This window comes from Pygoscelis adeliae, unplaced genomic scaffold (assembly GCF_000699105.1).
Source record: "Pygoscelis adeliae isolate BGI_AS28 unplaced genomic scaffold, ASM69910v1 Scaffold14, whole genome shotgun sequence".
NCBI lineage: Eukaryota > Metazoa > Chordata > Aves > Sphenisciformes > Spheniscidae > Pygoscelis > Pygoscelis adeliae.
Genome location: NW_008825109.1, coordinates 7093319 through 7107435, shown reverse-complemented (window position 1 = coordinate 7107435; position 14117 = coordinate 7093319).

Genomic DNA, 14117 nt, shown 5'->3' with positions numbered 1-14117 from the left:
TGAGGTGCTGGAGCGTGTCCAGAGAAGGGCAATGGAGCTGGTGAAGGGTCTGGAGCACAAGTCTTATGAGGAGCAGCTGAAGGACTGGGGTTGTTTAGCCTGGAGAAAAGGAGGCTGAGGGGAGACCTTATCGTGCTCTACAGCTACCTGAAAGGAGATTGTAGCGAGGGGGGTGTCAGACTCTTCTCCCAAGTAACAAGCAATAGGACAAGAGGAAACTGCCTCAGGTTGTGCCAGGGGAGGTTTAGATTGGATATTAGGAAAAATTTCTTCACTGAAAGTGTTGTCAAGCACCGGAGCAGGCTGCCCAGGGAAGTGGTTGAGTCACCATCCCTGGAGGTATTTAAAAGATGTGTAGATGTGGTGGTTAGGGACATGGTTTAGTGGTGGACTTTGGAAGTGTTAGGTTAACGGTTGGACTCGGTGTTCTTAAAGGTCTTTTCCAACCTAAACGATGCTATGATTCTATGATTCTATGAATCACTGGTCTCAGGAAGGAGATCTTGGTAAGAAATGTGCCCTTAAACCAGCCCCTGAATCACCTCGATATCGAGCTCAGCAGCAAAGCCCCAGTCCTCAGGAGCACAGGAACCGAGAGAAGGGACTGATCTCACTCTATAACAAACACAGCACTGGAGACACAGGGAATAAATCTGTTATGACTTTACTCCCACCTCATCTATACCATCCCATACTACTATTGCCATTAAACTTTTTGCATCCTCCAACTCTTTCATCAGGTATTTCAGCTACTCCTCTTTCCTCTGTCCTAAATTACTTTTTAAACTCTTTGGAGCAGGGGTGATTTTTGCTCCTTGCTTTTTTCCTTGCTTTTCATTTGGGCTTGACATTGCTGTCATAAAAATATTTTAAAAAATAATACAAACGGAATGCAATTGATTTGGTGTCTTTCATGAATGATAAATCATTAAAATAAATGCTAATTTGGGGAATATCTTTAGCTGACAGCATTGTGTTTTCTCAAGTATTAACATCTTGTAAGTTGTTTGTCATAAGATATCATCAGATAAGCTGAACTAATAAATTTGTTGTGCAGAAAGTTGTGCTGAAAAAGAAAAAGGTTTCTGACTCATGGGAAATTTAATTTAAAATAAAAGGTTTGGTCCAAACTGGAAAAAATCCCACTTTTTCTTCCTTCTTTCTCTCTCTTCTCTCTCTTTCTGTTGCATTCTCTCACAGCTCTCCTGAGCCAGAGATTTCTGGACCATAACTCCAGAGAAATCCCTGGGGTTCCCCTGGATTTCTGGTTCCTTCTGTAGAGGCAAGGCGATGAGACCTGGTGACCTGAATGGAGGTTCCCAAGTCCACAAAAGAGAGTCCTGAATTTCTGGAGTTCCAAAGCCTCCCGGATGGATCTGGGTGTGGGACCCCTACCCCTGTCATCATGTTATCGTTTATTGGCTTGAAGACATTTGCCAAATGGAGTGGGGTAGCCTCATCTTCCCATCCTGTCCACGTCCTGCACTGTAAGCAGTGTGGGATGGTGAGAGGGGCCAGGAGCTGCACAATCCCGTACTCCTGGCTGCAGGAGCAGGGAGACATGAAGATGTTAAAGCTGCTGAACTGAGCTGTGGGCAACTTCAGAGGCCACTGGGTGCCCACACATCTCTGGTCGAGTCTGGCTGCTTGGAAGTGTGTCCGTGAGAAATTCTCTTACTGACAGCTGTGAGTGCTGCTAGGAAAAAAAAAAAAAAAAAAAGTCACCAACGTTTCTGGGTCTCCCAAATTACTTTTGCTAAGGATCATTGAAACTGGCAAGTAGTTCTGCAATCAGAATACAGCATACAGCAAATAATGCAGATTTGGATAACAGGGAGAAAAAGAAATATTAAACTGCTTCCTCCTTCCCAGAATATCTTCCAGCCTCTGTCCTGAATAAGGAAATTGTATTTTAGAAATGGAATCCTCTCATAGAAAAAAAAAATCCTGTGTATTAAGAAAAGGAGAGCAACCCAGTGTCTGCATCATCAGGAACAGTCTCTGACACACACAATAGTAATGCTGTACAGCTCTGCTGGACAATGGAAATAAAGAAAGTGAGGTTGGTACAGTAGGAGAATAACCTTTTCTTACACACACTTGCTACTCCAGTTTGGATGAGCAGCCAGGATTTCAGGCATGCAAGTCCTTCTGCAAGCGCAAAAGATGCTAAAATGCAACTTCTGGCCTTTCCCAGCTTTCCTTCATTGCTTTTGTGGCTTCAGGATTGTCCTCTTCATGTTAATTCCCTACCTAGTATTTGCACTTCAGGTTTTCCTGTTTTCTGGGAACACCAAAGTCACAGCTCAGCAAAAGCGGTGAGTATGGAGTGACTCAGATATGCACCTGAAGCTTTCAGAAATGGATTAAGGAGATCTGCTTTTTCTCATCTTCCAAATGCTTATGGAGATATTTACATTTGACATTTTTCTTTTTCTGCACAAACAGAAAGGTCATTCTGTACTTGTGGGCAGCAGCCTGGAAGCTGAGGAGAAGCCCTGGATGGAGCACCAGGACACCCCACAGAGCACACAGCCGGAGCATCTCCAGGGGCTGGAGGGCTTTCATTGTTAGCTTGTCTCCCTTGGTGGAAAGAAAGTGAAGCATCTGAGGTTTAGGATTTAAAATAAAAGTGTCATAAAGTGTTACCGTTGAGAAGGCAGGCTCAGCCAGGTTTTTCAAAACTTCCCATATCTTCCCTGCTTTTTGACAGTTTCTCAGATAACTCACATGGTGAGGCAGACATGTTGCTGCAGCAAGCACCAGGTGGAAAAAATCAAAGTAACAGCCTCTTGCAAGTCTCTTGTTAGCATGGCAAGTTTCATATCGACACCTGGCGTGCAGACACCCTGGCCTCCACACGCACGCACCCAGCCCAGCTTTTAAAGAGCTATTCGGCTATTCGCCGTTGCCTCTGCGCTCCAGAAATCACTCCTGTCTGTAATAATTTCATTTCATTCAACAGAGAAAACACAGGGAGCAAAAGAGTTTTTTTAAATGCCAGGGTCATTGGCTAATTTTTCTGTCTAAAATACTTAGTGGGAAACAGTGCATTAAAGGTTTGCTCGCGAAGCTCTCACTTAGGCTGATAAGCAGTTATTCCCATGAGAAGCACAGCTGGAGCCAATGGCAGGGTGTGTAGGAGCAACCGCTCACCAGGGTGTGCTTGTGGCTCAGTTTCACAAAACAAGCACCTGCGCATCCTCCTGAGGTCCTGTGGAGTGAGGGGTGATGCCCTGAAAGCTAGACCCAAGGCTGGAGTCCTGCCTGGTCCAAAGACCAACTGGTGATGCAACTCCATTCAGCACATTAACATAGTTATTTCCTTCTGAATAGCCATATTTGTCAAAATAGCAAACTTGAGCTCCGTCATTGTAAAAATAAGTCTTTGATGCATTGTGTCTCTTTGCCAGACATTTAACAGTAATCTAAATATCAGCTTGGTTCACAGATTATGAGTCAAAACTCATATTTTAAGAGGAAAAAAATTCTTACGATTTCATTGCTGCCATAATTCCTGAGCTGCCAAGGTAGGGTGTCTCATTTTTAGGTATTTTAAAAACTGATTTGGTTAAAAAAGCTTCAGCCATTGTCCTAAACAGCTGACAGGTTCCCACCAGCCCTCCCCGTGCCAGCTGGCTCATGTATTCACAGACTCCCTTGGCAAATGGTCAAATACAACACACATTTTAAGCAGCTGGATTAACCTAGAGATTCTTACCAGAACCTTTTCATCTGTTTTTCAGAGACAGACCACTGCCATTTAATTATACTTTAATTGAATGAAAAAACAAGTCAATACCTAATTAATTGGGGTTACAGAAGAATGGCAATGTGGAGCCCTGGATTCTGAAATGCAGGAGTCAAAGGAGAGCCTTGCTAATTTTAGCTACATTTGGAATTTATTTGTTTCCTTTCCTTTCCTTTCCTTTCCTTTCCTTTCCTTTCCTTTCCTTTCCTTTCCTTTCCTTTCCTTTCCTTTCCTTTCCTTTCCTTTCCCTTCCCTTCCCTTCCCTTCCCTTCCCTTCCCTTCCCTTCCCTTTTGTTATAAGTTAACATGGGAAACAGAAAACAAAGACATCAGTTCCATGCTTTGATAAGTTCTGTTATAAAAGAAAAGTTGCTGCCTTATCTGCTGTAGAGATGCCTGTTAAAGGATGCTGGTGTTCTTGCAGTTTTACATCATTTAAAGTGCTGTTCATTTTTATTTTTTATCTCAGATTATAATCAAAACAGCAGTAGTCTCACTTAAAATTTCACAGTCTACATCATGATAGTGTTTGCAGTGTTTTAAATGAGGACCGCATGTTCCTCCCCAAACCTATTTAACAGTGGTATCCAGATGTTGGAACCAATTATGGAGGACAGCTCTACTTAGGTATCCTAATAGTTAAGTATATAACACTTACATATTAGAGACAACACCATCCATCCAAAACTTTGCTGCCACCAAAAAGGAGCACAGGGAGGCAAAAGCTTTTCATAAGACCTTAGTGTCACACTTCCCATCCATATCACTGCCTTCCCTACTACAGGAGCCAAACAATATGCCACATCCTATATAACTCTCAAGACATTGAAGTGTAAAGAATTTATGAAGAGAAAGGAGTTTATTTCTTTGCCATGTTGTGTTTATACAGACCAGATGAATGATGTAATAATTCATTTTATTGCATCAGAACAGATTGTCCTGTTTTGTTGTGATTTGCATCCAAACTCACAGCTGAAGGTACTCTTGATTATCGTTGGCAGCTGGGTCATATCTGTTGACATGATTCAAATGCCATGAGGTTAATAATGAATTCTTTAATCTTTTAACATTTTTGCTGTCTGAACTATGTGAAACAGACAAAACCAAATAGGCAAATAAGGTCTCCTAAAATGGATGAGAAAATGAACTCATGTAAATTAAGCATGTTTTTCCCCAATGTATTTACATTTGTTTCTGTATCATTCAAAATATGAGAATATATTTTTTAATGTAATGGCGAATGGCGTGCTGCTTTGCTCACAGAGCCTTCACATTTTTTCAGTGACCTTGCATCCATGTTGGAACATCCTTAGACATGGCCAGTTTTTGTGGCTGAAAATACCTGCAACCACGTATTTTTGAGATAAAATCTTTCATTTATCCATTACTAAGTCTCAAAGCAACACCTAGGAAAATGAGGCAATAAAGAGAAACCTGATCAGACCAACATGATCCAAAGCCTAATTCATTTTTGGACAAAACCCCCTAACAGAGAAATTTTGCATAGGTACACAAACACAGTTTATCCCTTATGGTGTTGTGTCATTGCTCCTACTCTCATAAGAGTAAAAGGGAGGATTCCCATGTGGGTAGACATTGAAGTAGGAGCCAAGATGTTGGATGAAATTCTCTGAAATTTCTCTGAAATTCAGATTGAACCCTATGGTGTTTGGGTTGACACTTGCTGTGGCTTTGTTCCATTATGTAAGGCTGTACCTTTATTTTCCTTGCAAGGGTCCTAAAAGATTTCTGATCATCAGAAGTGACATGAACCAGAAAGCAGGTTGAAATTACCTTTTCTTGGTGATCATAACACACATCTCAGAAGGAGGAACAAGACAAGGAGTTTTAAAGGTTGGACCACAAAGCATGGAGGTGGGGATGTATGTGTTTGAGTCTGAGCAGATGAAGGAGGAGAAAGAGGGAGATAAGCAGGCTGTCCTGGGAAGGGGAGCAGAGGTGACACGGCTCCCCAGGGAGAGGGATGGCTTGACAGAGGAAGGTGTTTTTGGTGAATCTCATGCAGCTGGTGCAAGAGCTGGCTGTGAGATTAACTGCCAGTTCTCCCAAACCTGATGGAAGAGCCTCCAGTTCACCTTGTGGTACAGCCCTTTCTGATTCACTGTAACAGGCAGTCAAAACACAGGCTAGCTCATAAGAAAGAATTTGTCTTGTTTTGCTTGTAATAATCCAGCTTCCTCTGAAAATGATATGAAGAAAATATCAACCACATAAACAGATTTTAAAGATTTCAAAGCAGTATCAAACCAAGCATGTTTCTCTTTAACAATGAGCCTCACTTTGCTGTTTCATATATGTACAGTTGCATTGGTAGAAGACTGCAGAGCATGCTAATATTTGTAGAGTGTCAGATCTTCAGTGAAAGGTGCAATATGTTTATTTGTTTAATGAGAGAGTAGGTTCAATGTTGATGACGGGACATGAGGCGCTTGGAAAAACTCAGAACAGGAATACTTTGATGTTGCTCAGTCTAAATAAAGGGGGCACAGGCTTTCTTTGCCTGCACACCTCAGCTGTAACATGAAGGTGACCAGACCACCCTCTAGTGGGGTGAGGATGCATTTCAGCTTGTAACGTGCTACTGCTTTAACTATGAAACTGTTTCTGTTTCCTTTTGCCTTGGAGATCTTTTCAGATGAAAGGTAAGATCAGATGTGTATCTGTGCAAGCAGTGTGGGAGGGCTCCTATCCTAAAGGCTCCTCAAACTTCCCCTGCTCAAAGGGTTTCTGAGTCAGAGCAGTGGGACTTGGTGTCCTGATACTGAAAAATGGAGCTGCCTCTCCCATGTCTTTGGTTCTGAAATATTAAAATAACTGTATCTGTTTCTTCTTGTTCTTTTCATCACAGCATCAGGTCTAATTGACGCATGCAAAATAACAGTAAGGAATTGCTAGACCACGGGGGGAAGGAATGGACTTCAGAAAGGAAAATCTGTAGGAGGCTGGGAGCTGAGTAGCTGAAGAACTAGGAAAAGGTTTTCCTCATCAGAGCTGGTCACATTTAAAAAAAAAATCTATTTGTGAAAAAATATTTCAACAACCGAGTGTAGGCAAAAAAATACCGTGAATGATTTATTTCACAATTATTATTTGGTACTGCCAGAGCCTTTTCATTTAAGAAAAATGCAAGGTAAAACTCCAGTTGACACACCTTGGAAAACTCCTCTGCCTGGACATGAAAAGCAGCCATCGGTCCCAGTATCGGGTGCACCATAAGCACCAGCTCATGCAGAAGGGAGAAAGCATGCAGCGCCACAAAGGGGGACAGGAGATCCTTCCAGCAGGGTTCCTGATGTCTGGTCCTCCCTGGAGACACACATGAAAGCTGCCACACGGCATTTGTAGGCCCATGTTTCAGCCATGGCTGGCTGGCAAGGCCAAGCTTTGGCACACAGGGTCTGGGAGCAGGGAGAAGCAGGAGTATGGGTGCAATGGCACCTTTGCTCCAGGAGGAACATGAAGGTCTGTTGTGGAGAGCTGCTGACTGCAGTTTCCAGTTCAGTTAGCCAGGAGTGGCCGCTCTCCTTCCACTAAATCTTCTCCTAGGCCATAAGCTCTCAGGAAAAGAGACTATGTCTTTGTCTACATATGGAAAATATCAGGTTTGTTTTCAACACTGTTGCAGCCTGAATAAACTGAAGTATTATGCATAATAGTAAACATATGTTGTCCCTGCCTCATGCCCATGGTGTTCCCTAGTTGAGGAACAGCCTTCTGAAAACTGACGTCCTTGACCACTGCCCTGTCTTCACTCCAGTCTTTCAAGCCCTGCTTCAACCAAGGTATCTGAAAAACATCAGCTAGCTAATATGGCTAAGTGATGAGTGACCTCAGGTGGTACCTATGAAACAAAAGAAAAGAATCACATGGTTTTTATATCTCTCTCACCTTTGGTCTATTGTTTGGTTTTTGACTTATCACTTCTACTGTAGCCCCAAGAGGTTGGAGACTGAAATCCTCACAGCTAGAGCCGGTCTGTGGTAGCTCAAGCACAAAAACACACACACACACACACACACACACGCACACACACACACACACACTCTCTCTCTGCATGAGGGAGACTGAAATCTGCACAGGGTAAACAGTCAAAGAGTTTCATTTTAATAGGTCCTATGATGTGGTCTTTTCTAGTCTCATTTCATACAGCCCACTAAAAAAAACCAAACCCAAACATTAGTTTTGTTTTAAATCTTGACTTAGAGAAAAGGGTTTGTCATGATATAAAATAAGCTGTTCTGTTAAGCTTACTGCCTTGTATTTCTTCTAGAAATGAAAATATTTGTCGAGAAATCAGACGATGTGGTGACAAAGATCTGAAATGTTACAAATACCTTAACTGATATTCTTATCAGGATTATAATGACTCAGCACTGAGTCACGGAGATACAGCTTCTTTTTTGTTGTATGGTGGGGAAGACTTAGGGTTCAACCAGCCTGCAATGAAGAAACACTGATAACATAAAAGTTCTGAGGTCTTAAAGAATGTGCTACAAAGTTGTTTTTCAACCTTTTTTCTGCTTGCAGTCACCTAAAAAATTTCCAGTGGAAGTAAATATGCTTGTAAAGCAAAAGATGCCTTTTCTTTGTTACCTTTCACCAACCCCTCGGAAGTAGCCCATGGACCCTCGGAAGTTTGCAAACTGTAAACAAAAGGTGGCTGTGTTACTGGGCAATGTCAGTGTTTTAGTTGACTGAGCTCAAGTGATTAAAGCTCCAGAGAATTTTAGTTCGTTCTTCAACCGTTCAGAGAATATGAAAGGCAACTTTTAACGCATAATTTCTTCAGACAGTCTTACAGAGGTTGATTGTATGGCTCTATGTCTTGTGAATGGTGCAGACTGCAGAAGCTAAGTCACAACTTCCTACTGCAGCCACCAGACAGCCCTCTCCACATGTGCTGGTGGAGAGCAGCCCCAAGGCTGGCTAATGGCCACAGCAAGCCAGAAACACAGCAGAGGACTGGCGTTCCAGCCCCAACACCTTCCTTTCCCACAGTTACACTGATGGCAAAGCGTAAGGGTACTGTTTTTTGTCTCCAAAAAGAAGGCAATGTGCCATGTAATTTTGAGCTTGAGCACGCCCACACTGGGAAAAAACACTGCTTGTCTGAGTTACCAGTACCACTCCCAGTCATATCCAAGTGTCCCTTGGAGGTCTCATGTCTAATCATTTACTGGATTTGTCTTAAGTTACCTTAAAAAAGTCTCAGTAGCTCCCAGTCAGAGGTGGCATGCCTCAAGCAACTCTGTGTGGTTGGTTGCTCAGTCATCCTCGCTTGCTGAAATTTGGAGTAAATCATGTGGGGAATGAAATAAGTCTTTCATAAGATCTCTTTGCAAGGTCCTGCACCTGGGTTGGGGCAACCCCCAGTATCAATACAGGCTGGGGGATGAAGGGATTGAGAGCAGCCCTGCCGAGAAGGACTTGGGGGTACTGGTGGATGAAAAGCTGCACATGAGCCAGCAATGTGCGCTCGCAGCCCAGAAGGCCAATCGTGTCGTGGGCTGCATCAAAAGAAGCGTGGCCAGCAGGTCGAGGGAGGTGATTCTGCCCCTCTCCTCTGCTCTGGTGAGACCCCACGTGGAGTACTGCGTCCAGCTCTGGAGCCCTCAGCATAAGAAAGACACGGACCTGTTGGAGTGGGTCCAGAAGAGGGCCACGAAGATGATCAGGGGGATGGAACCCCTCTCCTATGGAGAAAGGCTGAGAGAGTTGGGGTTGTTCAGCCTGGAGAAGAGAAGGCTTTGGGGAGACCTTCTTGCAGCCTATCAGTACTTAAAGGGGGTTTATCAAAAAGATGTTGGCAAACTTTTTGTCAGGGCCTGTTGTGACCGGACAAGGGGGAATAGCTTTGAACTAAAGGGGGTTAGATTTAGACTAGATATAAGGAAAAACAATTTTATGATGAGGGTAGTGAAACACTGGCACAGGTTGCCCAGAAAGTCTGTAGGTGCCCCATCCCTGGAAGGTGAGGTTAGATGGGGCTCTGAGCAACCTGATCTACTTGAAGATGTCCCTGCCTACAGCAGGGGTGTCAGACTACATGACCTTTAGAGGTCCCTTCCAACCCAAAATATTCTATGATTCTATAAATTGCCTGGGCAGTTACAGTTGCAAGATGGGTAAGGTTGATCCTTGGCTGTGCACAGCAGGACATGTGTGACAGAAGCAGAATAATCCATAAACCTAATACAAACTGTGCCCTGGGTACCCAATGCAGGCACGCTCAGAGGTGGGCAGGGTCCTCATGAACATGCCTGCCTGGAAAACGCTGGGCATGGATGGAGCCTTGTTTGCTCCTCTATAGTATAGGTCTTGCCCACACTAAGGGTATGAATTTCACCTGGTTCCTCAGAGAGGTCAAATCACCCCTAAAGAATTAACTTTCAAACTATAATAGTTCTCAGTAATCAGAGAGAATATCAATATATTCCCACCCAGAGAATCACAAATCCCTCTGACCTGGAGCCCCAGGAGGAGTTTCCAGGAAGAACCAAATTCCTCTGAGATACATCTGACTTTCTGCTAGGGCTGTCAGTGCTGCAGTGTGCAGATGGCAGGCAGAGAGCATGCAGGTAGCATGCAGATAGCTTGTTTGGTCTGGGTTTTACAAGCTAAATAAATTTTGTGATAAATAAACACTTTGTTGCTTTCCTAGGCTCAGTGTACATCATAGGCTTCTTCCAGGTTCATTTTTCCCTAGTGCTGCTGTACAGTCCTGAGGTATTTAGGGATTTCTTGCAAAACGTCTTCTCATCCTACACACCTGAGCCATTTTTCTCTGATTTTTTTTCTTCTCTTTTCTTCCATTGCAGGTTCTCCATGTTTTTTCCATACTGTTCTCTCCATTTCCCTGTTTTCTATAGCCCTCATACTACTGACCTTCCTGCAAGGAACCAGTAATTTTTTACCTCCTCCTGTGCAATGGAGTTCTTTTCAGCCCTATTTTATGTAGCCTAGATGTTATACCATTTCCTTTATTCTCCCTCATTCTTTTTCTCTTCTCTCTTTGGCAGGGCACCGGTCTGTGAAAACTGAAGCATAAGATTTGGCAGCACTATGATGGCAGACGAAAAACAGGGAGAGGGTATGTAGATAACTACTAAGTGGTTAACTCTATGGCTGGGAGTGTTCCCCATTTTCTTCCTTTGTTTTTGTTTTTAATTTTCCCTGGGCTAGAAAGGTTCAGCTCATTGGCACCTTCAAACATTCTCTGGAAATTTTTAATTGATTGACCCGTAAATTAAAAGTCATTGTACTATGAGCAAAGACAGGCTCAACCAATAATAACAGGGTAACAGCTGTATGAATGGGTAGGTCTTTATCACATCCCTCTTAAAGTCATCTTTCCTGGCTGAAAAGTCATACCCTTCTCAATTGTTCTTGTCTAGAAGCTGTTCCATATCTTGCTTCTAAACCAATTCCCTCAATCTATTTAAAACAAAACCAAAACAAAACACACAGACACCCCCAAAGACAGTCTGTTTTTCAGCTCGATTCGCAAAGGAAAGAAGGTTTAGCAGAGAATTATATTGCCTGTCTGTCTATTGTTCACCTGACAGCCTGCCTGTATAAGGTTGTCTGAACTCATAGACCAATTTCAGCCACACTTGACCAACACAGAGAAGCCTCTAGTGTGCTAGATTCTTATGAATTTCATGAAAGCTGTCACCTGGCTTGAGAAGAGAGACTCATGTTAATGATGCTGGTGTGGGAAAGGAGAGCAGAATTTTGCAGTCATTGCAGTTTCTGGCATGCAGTGCAGTGAGCATCCCCACAGTCACCAGCCACATATCCATATAGTTTTGGCTGGACAACCTGTATTTGCATAACTCCAAGCCTGTCACTGTGCAAACTACCTCTTGCTTGGAGGGGGTATGAGAGGAGTTGGAGGGTCTCTGAAATTTATGTGCTGAGAAGAGTGAGAAGGGCAAAGGAGAGAGCTGGGGGCAAAGGAGAGAGCTCCTCAGAAATGAGCTGGTGTTTCTTTTCCTTGGAGTCAGATTCAGATGCTCACTCTGGGATTATCTGCATTGCAAGGTGAAGCTCTAGCTGAGATGCTGAAGGGAACATGTTCAGAAAACAGCACAGGAAGCAGAATAACTGCATCAGTATGTCTGTTCAGCAGAGTAAATCAGCCCTTTAGTTGTTCAGAGAGAGCTTGGTGTGCCTACCTGTGACACAGAATTGATCTATACTCCTCAAGGGCTCTGCAATGGCAATCTTTTCTTGTCTGACAAATATTAAAAGAATTCTAACTTGTTGCTTACAGATGACAATATTTTGCAATTTCTGCTCCTCATGAGAAATATATGATCACAGTGAGTGCCATGGGGACTTCAGTGGAAACTCCCTGAATGGGAACTATGTAATTCAGCTTGAAAAGACCTTGCAGAATCAGGCCCACGCTAGAAGAACATACTAGCAACAGCTGAAAAGAATGATCTGGCTTGATGTCAGCCTCAGCCCCAGACACAACACACACACTCTATTTACTGAAATCCCAGCCTTTTTTACAGAGCCTCTAGGTTAAATACTGCTTTGAAATGTCTCTCCTTAATCTAGAGTCATAAAAGGTATGAAATGAAACAGTTGCTGTACTGCATTGAAATAGCTGAACTGTTTTTGCTAAATTGTCTTGCAATTGCATGTCACAGATTGAAGGGTGTGGAAAGGGGGGGAGGGAAATCAATGTTTCCTAATAGGGCCAAGTTACTCAATGAGCCATATAATCAGGCTGGTACTGTTACAGTCAAACTTTTTTTTTCCAAAGTCATTCTCACATTTCTCGGAGGCCTTGAAATCATTTGGGATGGTATTGAGAAAAACCTGGAAAGCCCTAATAGATGTGTGTTGCAATGTGTGCCTGCCCTGCAATGAACTTATTCTGCAGCCTACAAGACCATGATGTGAAGTTCATTCTAGTCTTTTTCTGCCACATTTTGGCTAAGGACAATGAATAGTATGCATGAAACTATATAAAACTATGGGCAAATTTGGAAGAACCACAGCATTATAGGTAAGAAAAAATACTGACAGCCAAATTCCATCTCTTTGATACAACACTGAGTAGTACTTTAGTCCTAAAGCAACCTCCACTCGAGTGACTCCTGTGGCCATATCTATACCAGGCTAAGTGAGTTCCACAGCCACCAGTCTGCACTTTGGTTATATTCTAGCATCATGTTGGCCTTGTTGGCTCCATCTGTCTGTATACCATTTTTTTCTTGGGAAGGCTGTAGAGGCAGGAAGGCAGTGCCAGTGTACTCCGGCAGTCTTTAAATTTAGCAAACAGTGTGGTGCAGCAGAAAGGAATCTGTAGAGCAAACCAGTTGAGCTGAAGACCCAGTATTTACATTCCCTGTGTTTCGTGGAGACATTTTGTACCAGGTCTAATCTGAATGTCCATTAGCACCTGGATTTGCATGAGGTGCCCTCCTGGAGTACAACTTTCTGTTTACTCTATTCTGACAGGGAATTACATTTGTGTGCTCCCTGTTCATTTTGCTCCAAGGTACCTTAAATGGGACAACAGGAAGATTCACTCCAAAAGCAGACTTCTTATTTGTAATGTAATGCTAATGGAGGTGCACTTTGATAAGACTGTTCGGGATGAGTGGTGGATCAGGGTGGTGGCATACGCTGCACAATGCATCTATCCCTTCCTACAGATGTAACCAATGAATTCCCTCATGGGGCACTCAGTTCGGGCCATATGAAAATGCATTTGGCTTTATGAAAATGTAGCTGTTTCAACTACTGTTTCAATGAACTACAGGACTTCACTACTGAGCTGGATCATACTTATCAGTAATTCCCCTTTGGGCTGTTTAGAATCATAGAATCAGTTAGGTTGGAAAAGACCTCTAGGATCATCAAGTCCAACTGTTAACTTAGCACTGCCAAGGATCATTCTCCAACAGCTTATACCCGGAGAAGATGGCCAGAGTGGGGGAGATCAGATGAGGTGAGTATGTTCCAAAAATACATAAAATCTCCGTGGACCTGAATTCTGCTCTGCATCTTTCCTTGCTATCCAAGGCCTTAAAAGGTTTTCTCCTTCAACAAAAATGGGAGCGGGACCTCTACCGTTCTGCATTTCACTAGCAACCAAGGTCAAGAAATGCAGCTACATCTTCTCAACATACATCTGAAACCTGTTCAGAGGACACAGAAAATGAAGACTAGTTCAGACTTACAAAAATTTTTCTTTTGTGTCTCCATCTATTTATTCTCTTTGGAGTGAAGCACGGCGTCCCTTTGTGGGAGCCATCATAGCTCACAAGTTCAGCTTACAAAGTCAGCCTGGAGAGGAGAGCAGAGGAGTGGAGTGGCCCAAATC